A 20,121-nucleotide genomic window follows, 5' to 3' on the forward strand; every position below is an offset into this window, starting at 1 on the left:
CTGTTATTGTAAATTATATTCAAAACTCTGTAAAATTACAAATCTGTAAATTAATCTTTTGATTTATTTTTTGATTATTATTTCATTAATGACAAAATACAGGAATTCTCTTTTTTATATATGGGAAAATTACTGCATTATTTATATAGTATTTTTTCTGTTTTCTTAAATTACAAATTCATGTAAAATTACAAACAGTATCTGTAAATCAACAACTTGACTTAAGTGTTATCATTAATGACAAATTGCATTCTCTTTTTTTAAACAGGAAAATTACTGCATCATATAGTCTGTTTTCTGTTTTCTTAAATTAGATACAAATTTATGTAAAATTACATGAATAATCATAATCTGTAATTAAACATTTAGCTCATTATATTAAAGGTTGATATCCATACTAACAGTTTCTTCTTTGTAAGTTTAAAGTAAGTCTTGTTGGATTTGTATTTGGCTGTATTTTTATATTCAAACTCTGTAATTCTGGTTACAAATCTAGCAAACTAAATGAATTAAATTTAATGAATTGGTCAAATGGTGTTTTCACACATGCAGGGTTACAACCAGGGTTAGGTGCTGCTGTGCTATTCATTATTCACTGTCATTTAGGGTTAAATCAGGGTTAGGAAAGAGTGTGTGTACATGTTTGTCTATACTCTATATAGTTACATTCACTTGACCAGTAGTGATCCTTTCACATTTGAACAAACTGAAAATGTTGAAATGTACTTCAGGAGGTCTTGCAGTCATTTACAATGAGAAGTGGAAAGTGTTGCGTGTAAGTGTCCCTGAATTCCCTTCATTTGAGTCCATTGTTTTACAGATTAATGGCCCAGTTCCGACTGTTCTAATGAGTTTTTAACCCTTAAATGCATCAATGTTTCGCCAATCATTTTTACATATTTGGGTCTTTAGCGACCTGGATCTATATCTAACACGGATGGATCTCCACCTGCTGCGATAATATAAAACTCCCCTAATATTAGAGTAACCATTACATAAGAATAAAATAAAGCATATTTTGTTTCATTTTGGAGCTTGGAAGTGTTCATTTTGAGCAGATGTTTTATACCATCATCACTGTCCTCACCAGAGCTCATTTCCCAGTACATTCAGCATATGATAGTTTTGAGAATATATATGTTTGAGGTCGTGAATATGAGCCCATTTGTGATCTCCAACATATCTTCAAAATCAATGTTTTGATCGCTGACAGCTTCACCAGATCCTCCATCAGGTGACCGTGACACTCATATTTGTGACAGTGACACTCATATTTGATTTTCATGTCTTTGCAGAAGAGCCATGATGATCTACACAGTGACAGCGCACACAGGAAAGCGGCTCTTGGCGGGCACCACTAGCCTCATCTACATCCAGCTGCGTGGTACTGAGGCTGAGAGCGAGGAACAGAACCTGAACCACCTTCAGGGGTTTCGGCAAGGATCGGTAAGTGCGCCCAATTAAACCAACTTGAATATTATGTGATTATAAAGTCACAAATTTGCAAGAAAAAAATCTGGAAAATGGTGCCAAGGAACCACATGGCTCCCCCAACTCTGTATTATTATTATTTGTATTTCACCTATAATGGCCCTAATAAACCCTAATGAACATGTCTGTGCAGGAGCGAGCATTTAAGATACACTGTAAGGCATCCCTGGGAGAACTCGTATCTGTCGAGATCTACTCCAAGCCGTTTATGGGTCTTCTTCACAACCAGTGGTTCTGCGATAAGATCTTGGTCAACACGCCCGAAGGTGACGAGATTTTGTTTCCGTGCTACAGCTGGCTTGACGGCAACGAGAGGCTCGTTTTAAGACCTGCTAAAGGTAGGCAATTCCAATTCAGGTCATGGGCAAAATTATCATTTACCTGTGTACTTGAAACACACACACACACACACACACTCACTCAGGTTTGTTTTGCTATCAAATGTTTTTTATACAGTACACATTGTACATTCTCTCCCCCTACACTACTCCTAAACCTACCCCTCACAGGAAACTGTCTGCATTTTTAATAAAACATTGTTCAGTGTGTTTTTAAAGCCATTTCAAATTTGAGGACTCATGAAATGTTTACGTTGTAATACCAATGTCATTATACATATGTGTTCTCATAAATGCACGTTTTTGAGACAAGTCATCACCCTATGATCAAGTAATGATACATACAAAATATAGCCTACATTTGTTTTGCAAACAAACAAGTTCAGATTGTGAATTAATGTTGGCATTTGCATTCCAGCTTCACTCGTGTTCCAGGACATCAACCCAATAGCCCAAAGACAAAGGACGAGGCAGCTAGAAGAGCAACAAAAGTTATTTAGGTTTGTGGGCAGCATACCAGCACAAGTGTCTGTGCTATAATAAAATAAATTCAGTGAAATTAAATTCTTTCTGTTGAAACACATTTGAATTTTCCACTCCCAGATGGCGAGTGTATGCTGAGGGCATGCCCCAAGTTATTGATTACGACACTGCCCTTGCTCTGCCATCTGAAGTCCGATTCTCTTTCACAAAGGAAACCGAGTTTAACTTCAATGCTGGAAAGCAGTAAGTCACCCTCCTGTAGTGTTCATCTCTTTGTTACACACTCTAGAAGCCATAAGGTTCTGCTTTTATTAGATGAACTGTTTTGTTTTTTACCATGTTTGTCTTTTCTTACCTACGGTTTACAAATTTCTGTTACATCTGGGTTCCACGGACCCCAGCACCACAGGAGACATACGTTTTATATAGGGGACGTAGAGGCCATGTCAGTCTATTACTTTAGAGTATGCTTTATCCAAAATGAACCATGATAATTTTTCAAGGATGCGCCATGTATACTCAGCTAAAAGCAGGGTACCCAATGTAATGGTAACTCCAGAGATGAATTTAGAGAGTTCATCAGTAGTGGGCCCATGACAGCAAGCTTAACCATTTCAACATTACTGTTCGGACAATGGACTGTATCAGTGGACTGTTTTTGTTTGTAGGTTAGCCTAAATATGGTGTGTTTTTATAGATTGCACTGGTGGAAATGCTGAATATTTACTGCTAGATTTAATTTTTAGAATGCTTTAGTGCAAAATTAACTGTGGTGATTTAAAAACAGGATCCATTTATATTCAGTATATTTTGCATGTAAGTGGATGGCATTCACAAAATAGCTTTGTCTTATTGAAGGCAGTAATAATATAATATCTAATAAGTACAAAAATGCTCACAACTAAAGCTGTAAATCCCAAGTTGTATATCAAGGTTAGTTCCACTATTAATGTTTTAAACTGTGTTCCTGTGTATTCTGTGTTTGTAGGTTAGCTGCTCTGAAACTAACTGGATTAGCTGACAGCAGAAGATCGTGGGAAAGCATGAGCCAACTGGAAGTAATTCTTTGTGAAAACAGAGGGAAAACCATTGGTAATCATCTTTTACTGAACTGTTCAAAATGACTGTATTACAAGTAAAGTACTGTCTGTACTGCAGCATATGTTCTGAAATAGCATGCTTTGCAGAATACATTCAGGAGCACTGGGATGAGGATGAGTTCTTTGGCTACCAGTTTCTGAATGGTCTCAATCCCATGATGATCCAGCGCTGCTCAAAGCTGCCTGAGAATTTCCCCGTCACAGACGACATGGTCAAAGACTCCCTAAGAGGGAGCAGCTTGAAGCAGGAGATGAAGGTACACTACTTGCTACTGGCATGACTTGGAATTACTGGGTCTGGTTTGCATTGGTTGTGTCTAATTTTCTGTGTTTGTTCATTATTTGGTATGATCTACTCCCACACCCAGAAAGGGAACATCTTCCTGTCTGACTATAAGATGTTGGACGGGCTGGTGGGAAATGTAGTCAATGGCAGGCAGCAGTACCTCATGGCTCCCCTGGTCCTGCTGTACAGTAACCCCCATGGCATGATGCTGCCCATCGCCATACAGGTGAATATCTTGCATTTGAAGTCAAGTCTTTACAATGCAGATTGTGTCAAAGCAGCTTTACAGTGAAAACTGGTAAATAATATTGGCTCTTAAAGAAAACTGTAATTTCCCATTATTAAAAATTAAATTAAATTCAGATGAATAAATCTTGAAAGATGAGGTAAACAATCTAATTATTGAAAAGAATGGCATGTGTCATTTTCTTAAAGGGAGAAAAATCATAACCTAGATTCCCTCAGAAACCGTTTGTACAATTTTCATGCATGTTCAAATTCATTCTGCACAGTTAAGGCAAAAGCCCAGCAAAGAGAATCCGATCTTCCTCCCAATGGATTCAAAGGCAGACTGGAAACTGGCCAAGATCTTCGTTCGAAATGCAGAGTTTGCCGTTCACGAGGTCGACTTTCACCTGCTGAGAACTCACCTGCTGGCAGAGGTGTTCACCTGTGGCGACGTTGCGCAATCTTCCACCTCCACACCCTCTCTACAAGGTACTGAATCTGTCACGCATGAGTTGGTTTGATTTGTGAACTCTTAGCAAAACGGGTATGTTCCAGACATGCCACATCCACAGAGAGAGAATGATAATGAGTTAATTAATATACACTATATTGCCAAACGTCAACTGTTAGTATTAAAACAAGTGGAAGCAATTGGGAACAAACTTCATGTGGCCTTCAGATTAGCTCAAGAACAGTGTGTAGAGAGCTTCATGGAATGGGTTTCCATGGCCGAGCAGCTGCATCCAAGCCTCACATCACCAAGTGCAATACAAAGCGTCGGATGCAGAGGTGTAAAGCACGCCGTCACTGGACTCTAGAGCAGTGGAGACATGTTCTTTGGAGTGACCAATCACCAATCATTCTCTGTCTGGCAATCCGATGGACGAGTCTGGGTTTGGCATTTGCCAGGAGAACGGTACTTGCCTGACTGCATTGTGCCAAGTGTAAAGTTTGGTGGAGGGGGATTATGGTGTGGGGTTTTCAGGGGTTGGGCTTGAACCTTTAGTTGCAGTGAAAGGAACACTTAATGCTTTAGCATACCAATACATTTTGGACAATTTCATGCTCCCAACTTTGTGGGAACAGTTTGGGGATGGCCCCTTCCTGTTCCAACATGACTGCGCTCCAGTGCACAAATCAAGGTCCATAAAGACATGGAGGAGCAAGTTTGGTGTGGAACTTGACTGTCCTGCACAGAGTCCTGACCTCAACCCAACAGAACACCTTTGGGATGAATTAGAGCGGAGACTGTGAGCCAGACCTTCTCACCAACATCACTGCCTGACCTCACAAATGTGCTTCTAGAAGAATGGTCAAAAATTCCCATAAACACAATCCTAAACCTTGTGGAAAGCCTTCCCAGAAGAGTTGAAGCTGTTATAGCTGCAAAGGGTGGGCCAACTCCATATTAAACCCTACGGATTAAGAATGGGATGTCATTAAAGTTCATGTTACTTGTATACTTTTTGACGGTAGGGAGTTTTTGCAGTTGTAGTCTGTGGTCACAGTTGTCTATTTTACCCTAGAGGTGTTGCTCCCCTTCACTATTTGCCTTTTGGAGAGCTGGCCTGACTCATCTATAGCCTGTGAACAAAGCCTACACAGTAGCCTGGGTGCCAGCCCGAACCCCGCCCACAACATTTTTTGGACGGGAAGTTCGGTCTGGACTCGATCCATTGTGGAGTAATTATGCTCGGCTCCCAGAAGGCCGAGCCAATCAAATTGCCAGGGTGGGCTTTAATCGATGATGGACAGGCTATCTGCGGTTACGTAACCACCCACGTCATCAAAGAGCGCTTGGGTTGAATTGGTTTTCACCAATGATGACTGCAGCTGGAGAAATAAGATGTTTAGATTCCGCTATCACGTCTGTAATAAAAGAAATCGACAGCGCATTAATTTTAAAAGACGAACAAAGAACCGCAATCAAGGCATTTGTCGATGGGAAAGATGTGTTTGCCGTCCTTCCAACGGGATTCGGCAAAAGTTTAAGTACAAGTTCAACATACGTCACTTACTGCGTTGCTCTGATTGGTTGTAGGTCTATCCAATTGAGTGCAGAGTTGTTGTTTTTTTACTGGTTCGGTTAAGACACGCCCCATAATTCAAGTGCAATGGAGCAGTATCAGACTCACATTCTGCCTAGAATATGAGTATGACGAAGTCAGGCTACCTACACAGAACATTAAAATTCATTATTCATATATTTTTATCTTCAAATAATAATGGCAGTGAATGCAAATCTCTTACTTTTCCTTCTCTAGCTCCTCTTTCCCCATATCCGATACACGCTCCAGATCAACATCATGGCCCGGAATCGGCTGATATCCAAGGAATGGGGTCATTTCCATGGTATGCAAATAGCATTGTTAAAGAGGCACTAGAGGTTCAAACTTCAATTATCATCCAATACACATTTTTGTTGAATCCAGCAAATTTCTCCTCACAATGCCGTTTGTGGTGCCAGATCTTTGTTTATAGCCCTTAAACTAACTTTATGTCATGTGTCTTTTCTCCATTAACTAGTATGCAGGAAGTAGGTGGAGAGTCATTGGCAACGTTGCTGAAGCGTGCTACCGCCTCCCTGACCTATAGCGCCCTCTGTCTTCCTGATAACATCTCTGAGAGAGGCCTGGAGAATGTACCCCACTACTACTACAGAGATGATGGGATGAAACTGTGGAACATCATCAACAAGTATGACTACCGGTGGAGTTAATCTAGTGTTTTTTTAATAGGCTTTATGCTTTCTACTCTCCAACTATGTGTATGTGTGTGTTACTTAAGACATCCAGGTTTTAGGGCTGAACTAATACGTCCTGGTGCACTTTCTGATTCATATTTCAACAAATACAGTGTCAGTTATACAGGTTCATGAGTTTAATAGTCAGTAAGCACATGCTGTACTGTGTTGCAAGTCCCTTTGAATAAATTCCAGCTTAAGAAATAAATGCAAAGCAATTCAAAAAAAAAAAAAAAAGAAAAGAAAAAAGGTAAGCTATAAATATGTAAACCTGAAACATCTGACTGTGTTGCTTACAGGTTTGTTGCGGCTTTCTTGTCACACTACTATCAATGTGATGCACACATGCAGAAGGACACAGAGCTGCAGCAATGGATCAGTGAGATATTCACCAATGGCTTCCTGGGAAGAGATGGCTCAGGTGTGTTATTTACCTTTACATTTATTAATTTGGCAGATGCTTTTTTTCCAAAGCGCCTTAGAAGTGAGGAATACAACAAGCGATGAGATATAGACTCAAGAAGTGTTCACAATACAACTTTCAGCATAAGCTACAATAGGCAGAGATTAAAGGAAATGAAATGGGCTAGACCAATGAGTATGCATTTCCAAAGGAACTGTTGCCATATCAGGACATTTAATCCAACAAAGGTTTCCTTTTCTTTTTTGTGATCATCTCAGTATTTGCACTGCATAGCATAGACATGTTTGAGGCACAACCTCTTTTGTAAACCCCACTGTAATTAACTGTTGTCATTGACTAGAACTGAACCAGGTCAACAGTCAAAAGTAGTTTGTAGTTTATGGCTCAACTCTCCATTTCAGTGTGTGTGTGCACGCATGTATAAACATCCCAAATTGAGTTCCTCACAGAAACAGCCTTTCATTCTTACTTCACAGGAATACCATCATCTCTTCAGACTGTGACAGAGCTCGTCAAGTTTGTCACCATGGTGATCTTCACTGCGTCAGCCCAACATGCCGCTCTAAACAATGGACAGGTGAGTTAGTACAAGTCAATTCACTTCCAGTCACACAGAGCCATTAAAGCTGCAGTCCCTGATCCTAATCCCATACGCCTTTTCTCAAATCCAGCGTATTGCTCCATACATTCCTCTAGCTGTCCATTCAGTGTCCGAGCTCAAAAAACCCTCTGCTATCCTGGCTCCTTGAATGAGTAACAAACAGGAGCATGAAGGGGAGGGGTTTCAGTTGATTGGCTATTGAGCTCAACAGATTTGTGGACTTTTAACTCTTGTCTGTTATTTACATTACCTCAAGATACTTCAACCCCCTGGAGCAGGTATTCCACAAAGCCAAAAAAACCTGTCCATATCCACTTTTCATGGCCTAAGTGATGTTAATTATGTGTTCTTATTATTCTTTGTGAATATTTGGCTTACATGTCATAATTTTTCACCACTTCGTTTCCCCCCCAGTTTGACTTTGGCGGCTGGATGCCTAACTTCCCCAGTGCCCTCAGAAAGCCCCCTCCCAAGGAGAAAGGCCAGACCACTGAGGACACGATCCTGGAGACCCTTCCTGATGTGAGCACGACAGTGAATATAATGGCTGTCCTGAGACTGCTGACCCAGGATTCTGCAGACCAAGTGAGTTTGTACATCATCAGAGCAAATGTTCTTGTGTATGGCATGATATTATTCTGGATGTCAATGTCTTACTTACACTGCTTTGCATTACCTTACCGTTACATTACAAAGGACATTTAGCAAACTGTGAGCATAGTGTTGCAGTGGACTCTTGCAGAATATTAGTGTGCTGTCATCAGTGCTTCCCACACATAGACTTTACTTGGGCGGGCCGCCCAGGAAAAATAACGGCCGCCCAAGTATACTGGAGACACATTTTTGCTTTTATTATATTTATCTCTTATACTTTTATATCCGCCCAAGATAATGAAACCATCCGTGATCGATTAACTAGTCGTTTCGTACCTGCTCGTTATGTGTGCGTCAGAACTGTTTACTCCCGCTGACATTCCCATGTGCGCTGCATTTTGCACAGTCACAAGGGGGCGCTGTTGCGTGTTCTATTTTTTTTTTTACAGCCTATGGTTCTACAGGCTCGTGCAAAACTGCTTCAAAGTGATTCTCAATCAGTGAAAAGTGCAGATTTATGCCAAGCGATTGCTCATGAACTGAAGTTGATGAATTATTACAATGTCTACTTCATGGCCTTTATATAAAACATTTTATACGGTTGTAAGAATCTGAAGGAATAGACATTTCAAAATAAGAGTCCCGGTGTATTTCGAGCTTGTTTATAATTAAAAGTCACACGCTAAGTTTTTTTCTTTTACTTTTGGGCATTATTGGTATTTTGGTTACACAATAAATTGTATTTAATTTGATTTCCATTTAATTCATAGTAAATTACTGTAGTCTCCCCCACAGGAAGAAAAGACTAAGAACATTATTTGACACATATATTATTCATTATTTTATAAATTTTACTAGTAAAATCTGTGTCCCATTCACTGAGAGAGATAATATATGAAGGCAAAGAAAACATAGGAAAAGGAGAACCATTTAAATGCTGTAATTTTGCATAATAATTTACAATGCATAATAATGCATAATATTAGTATGTAATTAAATGTAATAGTATGCTATGTAATTAAAATAAAATAAAAAATAAAATAAATAATGATAAAAACATTATTTGTTTGTCACATGTAGTAGACCATTTTTGTGCTGTGGGTAATAGGAGGATTTTTCACCCGGCTACCACCGCAAGTATATTTCAAACCTGTGGGAAGCACTGTGTCATACACGGCATGTTAAACATTGATATAAGCATGTTTAATATCAACATGATATTTACGATTACAATCTTGTTACCCTGTCCATAGTACCCTCTGGGACATTTCCCAGAAAATCTGCATGATGAAGAGGTCCTCTGCAAGCTCATTGAAGAGTTTCAGAAGGATCTGAGGAAGTTGTCGGATCTCATCGAGGAGCGGAACAAGAATTTGGAGCTTCCCTACACCTATCTGAACCCCAAAAATGTGGACAACAGTGTAGCCATTTGAAAGGAGACAGAATTCTTTCTTACCGTGTTTGTATTTCTATTTATAACTTTGTCAATAAAAATAAAGACCAAAGCAAAAATAACTCAAAGTGAGATCATGGATATTTCCTTAAATAACGTGAAAGGCACTGCTTGCATTTAAGTTGTGGGTTCTGAGATAAAAGTTTTTACTACTGTGCTGCAGTGTTAATTTCGTCAACCAAAAATTGATGAAATATGTTCGCCGACGACCTTTATTTCCATGACTAAAGCCCGGGATATGCCGCACGATTTGTGGCTGTCCCAGACGAAAGATTGCCATCGTGAAACAATCATGGTGATTTCTGTGATCGTGGCTCTGAATCGGTGGTCCTATGTAGTATAGTGAGAGAGGTTCAAAGAAATTTCCCGGTCTTGTGACGATAGCCTAAGATCATTTTTGACAGTGTCATAAATTCAGCATCATCACACAGTGTGTTTGCAACACATAGCCAATAAAAATGCGACATGAAATCAAAGCGACATTTTCTGACAGCTCTTTTCCCTTCTTTCGCTGCTTCCTTTTTATTTTGCACACATAAAAACTACAACTCATAAATTCAGCATGCTGATGACATCATAGAAACTTGCATCAGTGTGTTTGGCTGGTCAGTAGACGTAGGTCGTATAGTTCAGCAATGAAAATGTGACATGAAATCAACGCAATATTGTTGATGACATGGTGACTAAAAACTTTACCAAAATCACTCTAAAACTGAAAACTGCTTACCTCAAGCTCTTTTCCCTTCTTTTGCCTGCTTCTTCCTTTTTATTTTCAGCACACATAAAATTACAACTGCTGAAGTGTGATTCTACAGTGTTTTGTTTACCAGTAGCTCATGCTGATGACATGTTTTACAACACAATGCAATATTGTTGATGAGACTGACAACACGTGGCTAAAAGACTAAAAACTGTGATTTCAAAAGAGATTTTGGTATTGTCGAATAAAGGAGCCAAAAATTTACAGACTGTTTTTATGAGCGTTCATGTTTACGGTTCCCAGATTTCCAGAATTTAAACCCCCCAATCTGAGCTTTTCTGTTAAAAGAACACGTTTTACTTAATCTTTGCTATCTGGCAATCCCGCACACGCTCTGTCTACACTGTGTTTTCAGATCATCTGCGCTTCTTCCTCAGATAAGTAAGCTTAAGTTTTACGAACATCATTTGAGATTTTGTACTTGAAGTGTCATTCAGTCGGTCTATATTCCACTCCTCGTTTGCTGATTAAATCTGCGACCAAAGTGCAGGCTGATATCCAACAGTGGTGACTGACGTACGACAAAATGCTGAGTTTTGCCGTTCATTTTATTCTACTCCACCTTAAAATAACATTAAAACTGGCCATGTATTTCTAGCAGGTAAAATCCCGTAAATACACGACATTCAATCAAATTACCTAATTTTTCGCGGTCAAAACTGACTGCACCCACATAAGCCAGCAAATCGTGCTACATTAAGTGCTGTTCTCGACAATAAGTATACTAGCATGAAGAACAAATATAGACACAGACTGTATAGAGATTCAAAGGGGCTCTGCGTAGGAATGACACCCAGTATACAAATCAACATAACATGAAACAAAGTTTTATTCAAACTTATTGATCTAACAATCATGTATTTAAAGTCCTGCTGCCATCTCAACACAGCTGTGCCAATTCTGCTGCTGAACCCCTTCATCCTGCTTCATGCTGCTCTTCTCAATGGGGACAACGTTGATCTAGAGGATGAAGAAGATGATGATAATGATGGACCCCTGAACCCCTCAACCTTGAAGCAAGAGTGGGAGAAGATGTGCGGGACAATCTGGCTGCAGCAAACATTCATGTGCTCTCCATCAGCATGATTAAACTGTTTGAAAATTCATGTTTTCATAGCTCTCTCCATTTATTCCTGAAATCTGAGCTGCTGAAGACAAGGTGGATTCATTTTGTTTTCCAAGGAAATGCTCCCTCAACTCTACCGAAATTCATCTACACGAATCATTTCACACTGGACAGCTTTGTGAACAAATGTCAATACAAAGGGACAATACAAAACATACAGCCTCCAGAGTTATGGAATTATATTTGTCTCAATAAAACTGAACATAACTGAACATATCAAAAATATGCCATTACAAAAGAATAAAAACAATGAAAATAAAAAAATGAACTTAGTTGCATAAATTTAACAAGCTCTTCAATTCTGCTTCATTCTTTGTTAATGTTTTTCAAAGATTCATTTTTGCAAATCGTGGATTCTGAAAACATTGCCACAGGTTTCACTTACACTTCACAGTTTTTCGTTTGCTGTTTTGGCACAAACCTCTCATGGAGGTGGGCTTAACAGTGCTCTACTCTGATTGGATAGTGAACTTTTGATGAACAGGTGCTCTCTGACCTGGAAGTACTGATGTCACTCAGTGGCACGCATATTGGAAAGCTCTCGCGGGGATTTGTGTGCAATACCTTGTGCTTCGTATTACTAAATATGTAAATAATATTTGACCTTTGATCATCTCAGTCTGTAAAGATGAGCTCTCAGCAGAGACACGGAAGCAGCATCATCTTTCTCCGCTTGTCCTTCAAAGCAGCTTGAAGTAAGTTCGTGTTACTGAAGAAACCAATAACATCGATAAAAGTTTTATTCATGTACAGTGTGCAACAGTTCTGGCTTTATTTGACATTTGTTTAAAAACTTGATAAAGTTTTATTGATTAAAAACTTATGTATATCATGATACCATGTATAGATATAAACAAATTAACTGGAGAGGAAGAGCGAAAGAGAAAAAAGGATGATTGGTTTAAATATCCTAAAGGAGCTGTTTTTTTTACCTGTAGGAACAAGTGCAAGAAGACATTTTACAGCATATGCTGACAAAGTATAGCTTGATTATTCGGATTGAAACTTTAGATTTGGATTACCTCCTGGATCCTGCTCAGCAAGAACTGGATTTGGCAATTACTGCATTAAATCATGTCAGAATCCCAGAAGCTTTATTTAGAGGTCTACAGGAGCTAATCAATATAATTCATGTAAATGTAAGTTCTGAAGAAACTTCATCAACTGCATCTGATATCAGTGAAAAATGTGCTTGACACTCTTGAGGCATACCAGTGGCTCAAGTGCACAAAGTTTCACTGCCCACTTTGTCCAAAGGACAAAATAAAATTTGAGGAGTGCTTCCAGGCAACAGGTCATCTTCAGTCGCATTTATCCTGAGTGGTACTACATGGCTGTAAGTAGATCAAATCATTTTTATTACATGCTTACATTAACTATGTATTGACAAAAGGTAATTTTTGTTCTCATTTTTTAAATAATACTTATTTTACATTTCAAAATATGTAAATGCAACCTCTTGTGTCACAAAGCTGCACATTACCATTGTTGTTACTATGGCAAACCAATAATACGTCGGACAGACTTGGAAAAACACGTCCTTAGACACAGCACAAATATAAGTGCAGAAAGACAGTTAACCAGGACAATCCGAAGACATGATCATTAATTCATACTCAGGAAGTAGAACTGAAATGACATTCAGTACAAGATGATTAGTGAAAACATTTAAAATGAACCAGCAGACTATTTTTTCCAGACAGGTATTTTGTAATTGAGGATTTTTTAAAAATACTATGAAAAAATCTTGTCTTGTCTCGTCTCGTCCCATCTCGTAAACTAACTGTTTGTCACATTCCAGAACTATCAATCATTTTAAAGATTCTTGTGTTAACAGGGTTCAGGTTATCAGGCCCGTGGGTGTGCAGAGCTGTCTTAACAGTGTGTAGTTATGTGAACATGTAGTTATGATCCTTTGATAACATTTGAAGAATGTAATAGGAATTAGGAAGTGGATGCTCACTGACAGTCACACAACGGGTAAACAGTTTCCAGAAGTCACACTATATTGAGGTGAATTATACCATGTAGGTTATAAATGGATAATCTGCTCTTCATAAAAGCACACTAAAATAAAAATGCTGAAGATGTCTGATGTACTCACATTATTTGTCATCGACACAACAAAACTGTTACTCTTCTTGATTTCTCACATTGTGGCCAAATATACCGTATGTTCCCATTCAAGTAGGTTAGAATTATGACATGCAGGTGTTTTCTCTGTCAAGGTAAACCAGCAACTGTCTCATAAACAGGGAATTACAATCACTGTGCATCTTTTTTGTTTTTTTAATTCAGTGGTTCGGGATGAATACATGCACTGTTACACCCATATATTTCATATTGGTCAGTTTTTTATTTTAAACACTTTTACTACTTCAAGCATTAAGCTTTTTTGTTTGTTTGTTTGTTTGTTTGGACAAACTATGAGTCAGAGATGAGCGTAGCAGTGGGGTGGAGCAGAGGACTCTTGATAAATGCAGTGGTACTCGCTTTCCTTTCCATTAGAAAGCTGACAGTCGAGGAAACAGCAGTCAGATCAGATAAAAATAATAATTATGAAGTTCAACACCGCTTTGAGTGTTGCTGGAATCATACTTCTCTACATAGCAGGTAAGATCTTACAAAAGTGTAACATAACAAAGATGTACATTTAACAATGTTTGTTTCAATATTTTAATAACATTGAATTCCTGACTCTGTAAACACACTCGACAATTTATGTTTCTTATGATTATAAAAACCTTTGGACCCGAAGACTTTGGTTAAATGCTTGAAATTAGTTCTAGATGAACACAAGTTCTGCATTTGTATGAATTTGTATTGTATGAAATGCATAATTTATGTATTTTAATGGATGGGTTTAATTCATGTAAATTCCAGGATCTCAAGAATCAGATGCAGTTGAGTGACTTTGAAGAAGCTACAAGATAGTTTTGTTTTGTTTTTTTATATTTTAGTCACTACATAAACCCCAAAGTATTATTTGAGATATTAATTTGATGACTTTAAAATGATTCTAAAATGTGAAAAATAACAGTAATAATAATAAAAAAGAAATGAATAGTGTCTAAACTTTTATGAAGCAAAATACTTATAATAAACTATAATGTATATATACTGTAATACAACTTCCTAATTTTGGTCTAGGGTGAGAAGAGGTAACACTGAGATTGTGACCATATGTGCTGTAATGATGCTGGCAAGAGACAATATGCTATACAAAAGTGCCAGTAAATGTAGTATATTTTACAATTAATGAAAACAACATATAACAATACTAATGATAAAAGGGAAAAAAAGAGAAATATAGGCTATACAAATTTATGTATGCAATACCACAAAATAATAAGCCCACAGGAGGAAAAAGGATGAAAGTGGCACCAAAGAAAAGAAAAGAGCAAAAACAAACCCAGACTAACTCAAGTTCAACATTGAACCCTGGATCTGTGAGGGAGGACTCAACATGCAGAATGAGTGTTCACTGGGTTTATTAACAAAACAGCAGATAACTCAAGATATGGTGAGGAGGTGAAGCCAGTCCAAACAGCAGGCAGGGATGAGGCACAATGACAGCAGGTAGCAGTAATAGACTGGCATAGCAAGACTGGAGGAGAACAGAGAGGAAGATCAAGAGAGGAGGCAAGAATACTCAGGAACAAGGCAGATCAAGATACCACTATAATGAAAGGAGGAACTCTAAGTAGCTTCTACAAATAACACACCACAGACTTTAGTAACAAAAAAAGTACTAGGTAGTAGTGATGTTCGATTCTTGAACGAATTGTTCTTTTGAACTGGTTCTCAGGAAGTAACCGGTCGAGTCCTTCACTAATTGAACTGAATCAAAATTTAGCTCCGGGTTGATGACGCAAGACGCACAGCCGAAGTAGCATGTCCGACTCAAAAAGAATTAAAGGAGTCGGTCCAACTGAATATCAAAGTTTGCTGAGGATTACCAAGGAGTCTGATGAGTGAGTTGACGATACTATGAGGCACGTACTGGAAATATGCTTATTATGACTACTGTTATTAAATATTATTACATTAGCTGCAAAAACATTCCCAAGAAAATTGACAGAGTGAGGGAGAGAAAGAAAACACAGAGGCACACAACTACCGGGACGTAACACTTGTAATATGTTGTAAAATACTTGATCAAACTACTCACACATTGTTTGAAAAAAGCACACAAAGACAAGCACACTATTTTATATTCAGTAACTCTCAATAAATACAGATTATGCAAGTTGTTTAAATATAGCTACATTCTGGGGTCACATAATTTATGGCCTTTTTAAAAACTCAGAAAGAACCCTGTAGAAATTCAGTATCTAATTCACACACTTGTGAAACTGACCTAATTTAGGTTCGTTACTTAAATGATTCAAAGTCATATGAAATGAATAAAGGTATTTTTTGGCTAAAAACAATAAACACCATAGTTCAGGTGAAAGACTTTATCTTTCTTTCTTCATGTGCCAATGCTCATGTAAAGGTGAAACAGTGATTGTGGGTGACAGAAACCAGTTCATCAACCCTGCCTGCATGATTGTCTACTTACTTTGTCTTTGTCTGAACACACAGGTTCCCTCGGCCAGTTAGATGGTAAGTTGTCATATCTTGTTTCACACAGAAAGTGTCTTCTGTCTGTGAGGCATGTCAGCTGGGAAACCTCATATCTTCTTTCTCTCATCATCAGTGTGCGGTCGAGCCCCTCTCAGCGACAGGATTGTTGGAGGGGAGAATGCGACGGCAGGGTCTTGGCCGTGGCAAGTCAGCATTCATGTCATCGGCTTTGGCCATAACTGCGGCGGGACTCTGATCACTAAAGACTGGGTTTTATCTGCAGCTCACTGCTTTGAGGAGTATGAAGTTAAATAATCTACAAATGTATCTTGAGCTTTGATAATAGTGAGATTAAAGCAGACTTTCTCTGTTAACAGTTTTGGTGTGTCTGACACACTGATGTACTTCGGGCGTCTGAACCAATCCGGCTCAAACCCTAAAGAGACATCCAGGACAGCGAGTCGAATCATCACCCATCCTAACTATAACGGTTCTACTTTTGACAGTGACATAGCATTGATCCAGCTCTCCTCTTCCTGTGAAGTTTCTCTGATTACATTAAGCCGGTCTGTCTGGCGGCGGCTGGAAGTGTATTTTCTGCAGGTACAGAGGGTTGGGTCACTGGATGGGGCAGGCTACAATATGGAGGTGAGGAAACATTCGCTTGGCAATTAACCAGATACAAACAATTTTTGTCATCATTGTTTTGCACCAATGTTAGTTTTTGCTTAGTCTGTGGTATCTTTATTACCTTGAGTTTGATGAACTTAAACCATTTAAGGCTACTGGTTTCCTCAAACCATTGAAATAGCTATATAGTTGTTAAGATTTATTTAAATTTGTTACCTGAACTCAAACTGAATGTGTGGAATAAAATCTTTAAGTTAAGTTTAATGATTGACTAAACCAACACAAAAATATAAGTGACTTTAACTTAATAAATATGAGTATTGTAAACTCATGTGCATTATTTTTAAAACTTAAATGGTTTGAGTTACTGTAACTTATCAGGTTTTACAGTGGGTAAACTTCAACAATTTACCTAGAAATGTTTTGTGAAAGCCATAAAATGTGTCCTCTGATCTGTCACAGGCCAGATTCCTGATAGACTGCAGGAGGTGACAATACCCATTGTGAACAACACTGACTGTGATAAAGCTTATGAAGGGATCAACATAAGCATCACAAGCAATATGATTTGTGCTGGATTGTTAAATCAGGGAGGAAAAGGTTCATGTCAGGTGAGATACTAGTTTTTCATTTTAACACTTTTTAATCCAAATTAATTTACAAAACACTACCAATTTTGGCCACCTGCAAACTTGCACTGCCAACCTAGTTGTTATGTAAGCGAAGTGTTTACTTCACCGATCCTGAACTCGTATGACTGCTTTTCATACTACACCTGTGGCCGGTTGCATAAACTATCATCTAATATTTTTCTGCAAGACTGTTCATAACTTTTCTGTTAAGTAATTTACTTAAAAACATAGGTCTAATTTGAATACAAAAAGTAAGACTGATTACCACTTGCTTGATATAGGGCAAGCTCACACTACAGGACTACAGGACTACTATACACTCGCCAAGGTGCTCACACAACACAAAGTTTTCTTTCTCATCTTGTATTAGCAGCACTCATACTACACAACACAACACTGTCAAGATGCACAAACTACAAGATCTACATGATCAAGAATGAAAAAATGTTTTCTCACATTAATTTGTGTGAGAATTTAGAGAGATGCTCATGCTCGTTGTGAAAGTCATATGTGCAGGAAAAAAGACAAAAAAGAAAAATCCTCAGATCACATCACTGACCTGCTCATACTGAACAAGCATTGGCTAACGCAATTACCACCAATTTGTCGATCTGGGCTTTATGTCACAGAACTTGGAAATCTGTCTGCGACAGCAAAATCCAGCTAAAAGTCGTGTAAGTGTGAGCTTGCCTTAAGTCAAATCTAGTTCTTAAGACAGTCTCTAAATGTTATCAACATGACTTAACTATACTTATGTCTATAACAGTTGTTAACTATATATGGTCAGATATATAAATGCTGAATGTTTGTGAATACAGGGAGACTCTGGAGGTCCAATGGTCAGTAAGAAAGACTCTCTGTGGATTCAGTCCGGCATTGTGAGTTTTGGTAAAGGATGTGCTCAACCCAAATATCCCGGTGTGTACTCCAGAGTCTCTCAGTACCAGAACTGGATCAAGTCTTACATGAGCAGTAACCCACCTGGATTTGTTGAATTCAACACTGAAAAGCCTACATCCAGCTCCAACTTCAGAAGTGTACCCAACCTCCTCTTATTTTGCCTTTCTCTCACATTTTCCATTATTCACCTTCTCCCTCTTTCTCTCTTTCTAAAGATTGATTGAACAGAAACTCTCAGGGTTCTTTGATGAAATTATGAAGTGTACTGTGTATGCTCTCATAATATGAGAAATGTGAGAAATAACAGTTTAATTGTTATTGTTTTTACTGTCTGAGATTCAGGTTGTTTGCATAAACAGTAAAGATAGACAGCTATTGATTTTAGGTGCTCTGAACCATGCCTGAGCACATTTGACCTCAAAGCCCGGTTCGTTTGACTAGTGTGATCGCTCCAAACTGTGCCCTGACGCGGTTCGTTTAGCCGGCCCTGGTCTCTTCTTGTGGGTTGCCACCATTAATGATACCCATTCAGTGGGCTCTGAGACAAAGAACTCCCATATGGACCATTCTTTGTAATTCTGCTTCAACCCTACCCTGCATGGCTGCTGGGATTTTGCGTGCAGGTTTTACAACTGTTGGTCTCCAGTTTCATTGAATATGTTACTGGATGCTTTCCAAACTCTCGTCCTTGAAAAGGTCTGGATATTCAGAATAAATTTGGCTTGCCAAGCTTGAAACTTCATCTTTTGTGATGAATTTCTTTATTGAACAAAACCAGTTTCATTTGTAAACATTCTGGTAGACCTATCAATGGTTGTACATTTCTTTGTACCACGTAGAATGAGAGGTTATATGCTCTTTCTGACGAGTGGCAGGTGAAAGTAACAAAGCCTGCTGTGGGTATCTCCTCACCTCCATAGGCTATGAGCCTGGTGTTCTTCAATGAGCTTAATTCCTTTCCATTTTTTATTTTCGTGAACAAATCTTCAGAAATGTTGCCGTCAAACACTAATGGTTCAGGTCTTCGGAAGCATTCTGCCATTTCTAACAAGGTAAGCGAAACTTTCTCCTTTCAAGTATTTTCAATGAAACTTGACTTTTTTTAAAGGCCTTTCTCCTTTCCACGAACCATCTTCTGACACCATGATGAACGATGGACACATAATCAGTTATAAATGACATTAATACTTTACTGGAGAACTGTATGTAGTTTCAGATGATCAACTATCGTACACATTCGGGGCTGATACTGACGTCATAACTAAGGATACATGTGAGGTAAATGCGATTAAGGTATAGCTAAGAACATATCAATGTTCTATAATTAGAAAAAAGAAAGAAAGAAATATTTGAAGAAAGAAAGAAATATTATAAGAAAGAAAGACAAAGATAGATAGATAGATATGGACAGCAGATGTACAAAGTTCCATCGCTAGGATGTAGCTCGGAGAGCGTTTGCTAATTGGGAAAATGTCAAGACGTCGACATCTGATCGTGAATGCTCTCCGGGTGATGTGTGGGCGATGCAAAGCTGTAAATCCTGGCCGCTCTGCATGGCCTTTCTAGGACCTTTATAATTTATTTATGCCAAACCTGCTCAAGGTCATAATGTCTTCACATTACACACCATATGCGCTGCTTTCATTGATGCTTTCTCGGAGATCGCGCTGCCCCCTTTGTTGAGAAACACTGAGTTAGACACTGAGTCCTGAGGAAGTTCCTTGAATGTAACACTACAGGACTTTTGGTTGGATTTTGCCGTT

At 38.5% G+C, this 20,121-nt stretch overlaps 1 protein-coding gene and 1 pseudogene across 2 annotated transcripts in view; one reads left to right on the forward strand and one right to left on the reverse strand.

Annotated features, from left to right (window-relative positions):
• LOC125244061 (stonustoxin subunit alpha-like) overlaps positions 1-20,121 on the reverse strand; it is a 1,172,099-nt gene that overhangs the window by 363,564 nt on the left and 788,414 nt on the right. The gene's annotated exons all lie outside the window — the stretch shown is intronic.
• On the forward strand, positions 1,141-9,803 carry LOC125245233 (annotated as a pseudogene).

Source organism: Megalobrama amblycephala, linkage group LG1 (genome assembly GCF_018812025.1).
Source record: "Megalobrama amblycephala isolate DHTTF-2021 linkage group LG1, ASM1881202v1, whole genome shotgun sequence".
NCBI lineage: Eukaryota > Metazoa > Chordata > Actinopteri > Cypriniformes > Xenocyprididae > Megalobrama > Megalobrama amblycephala.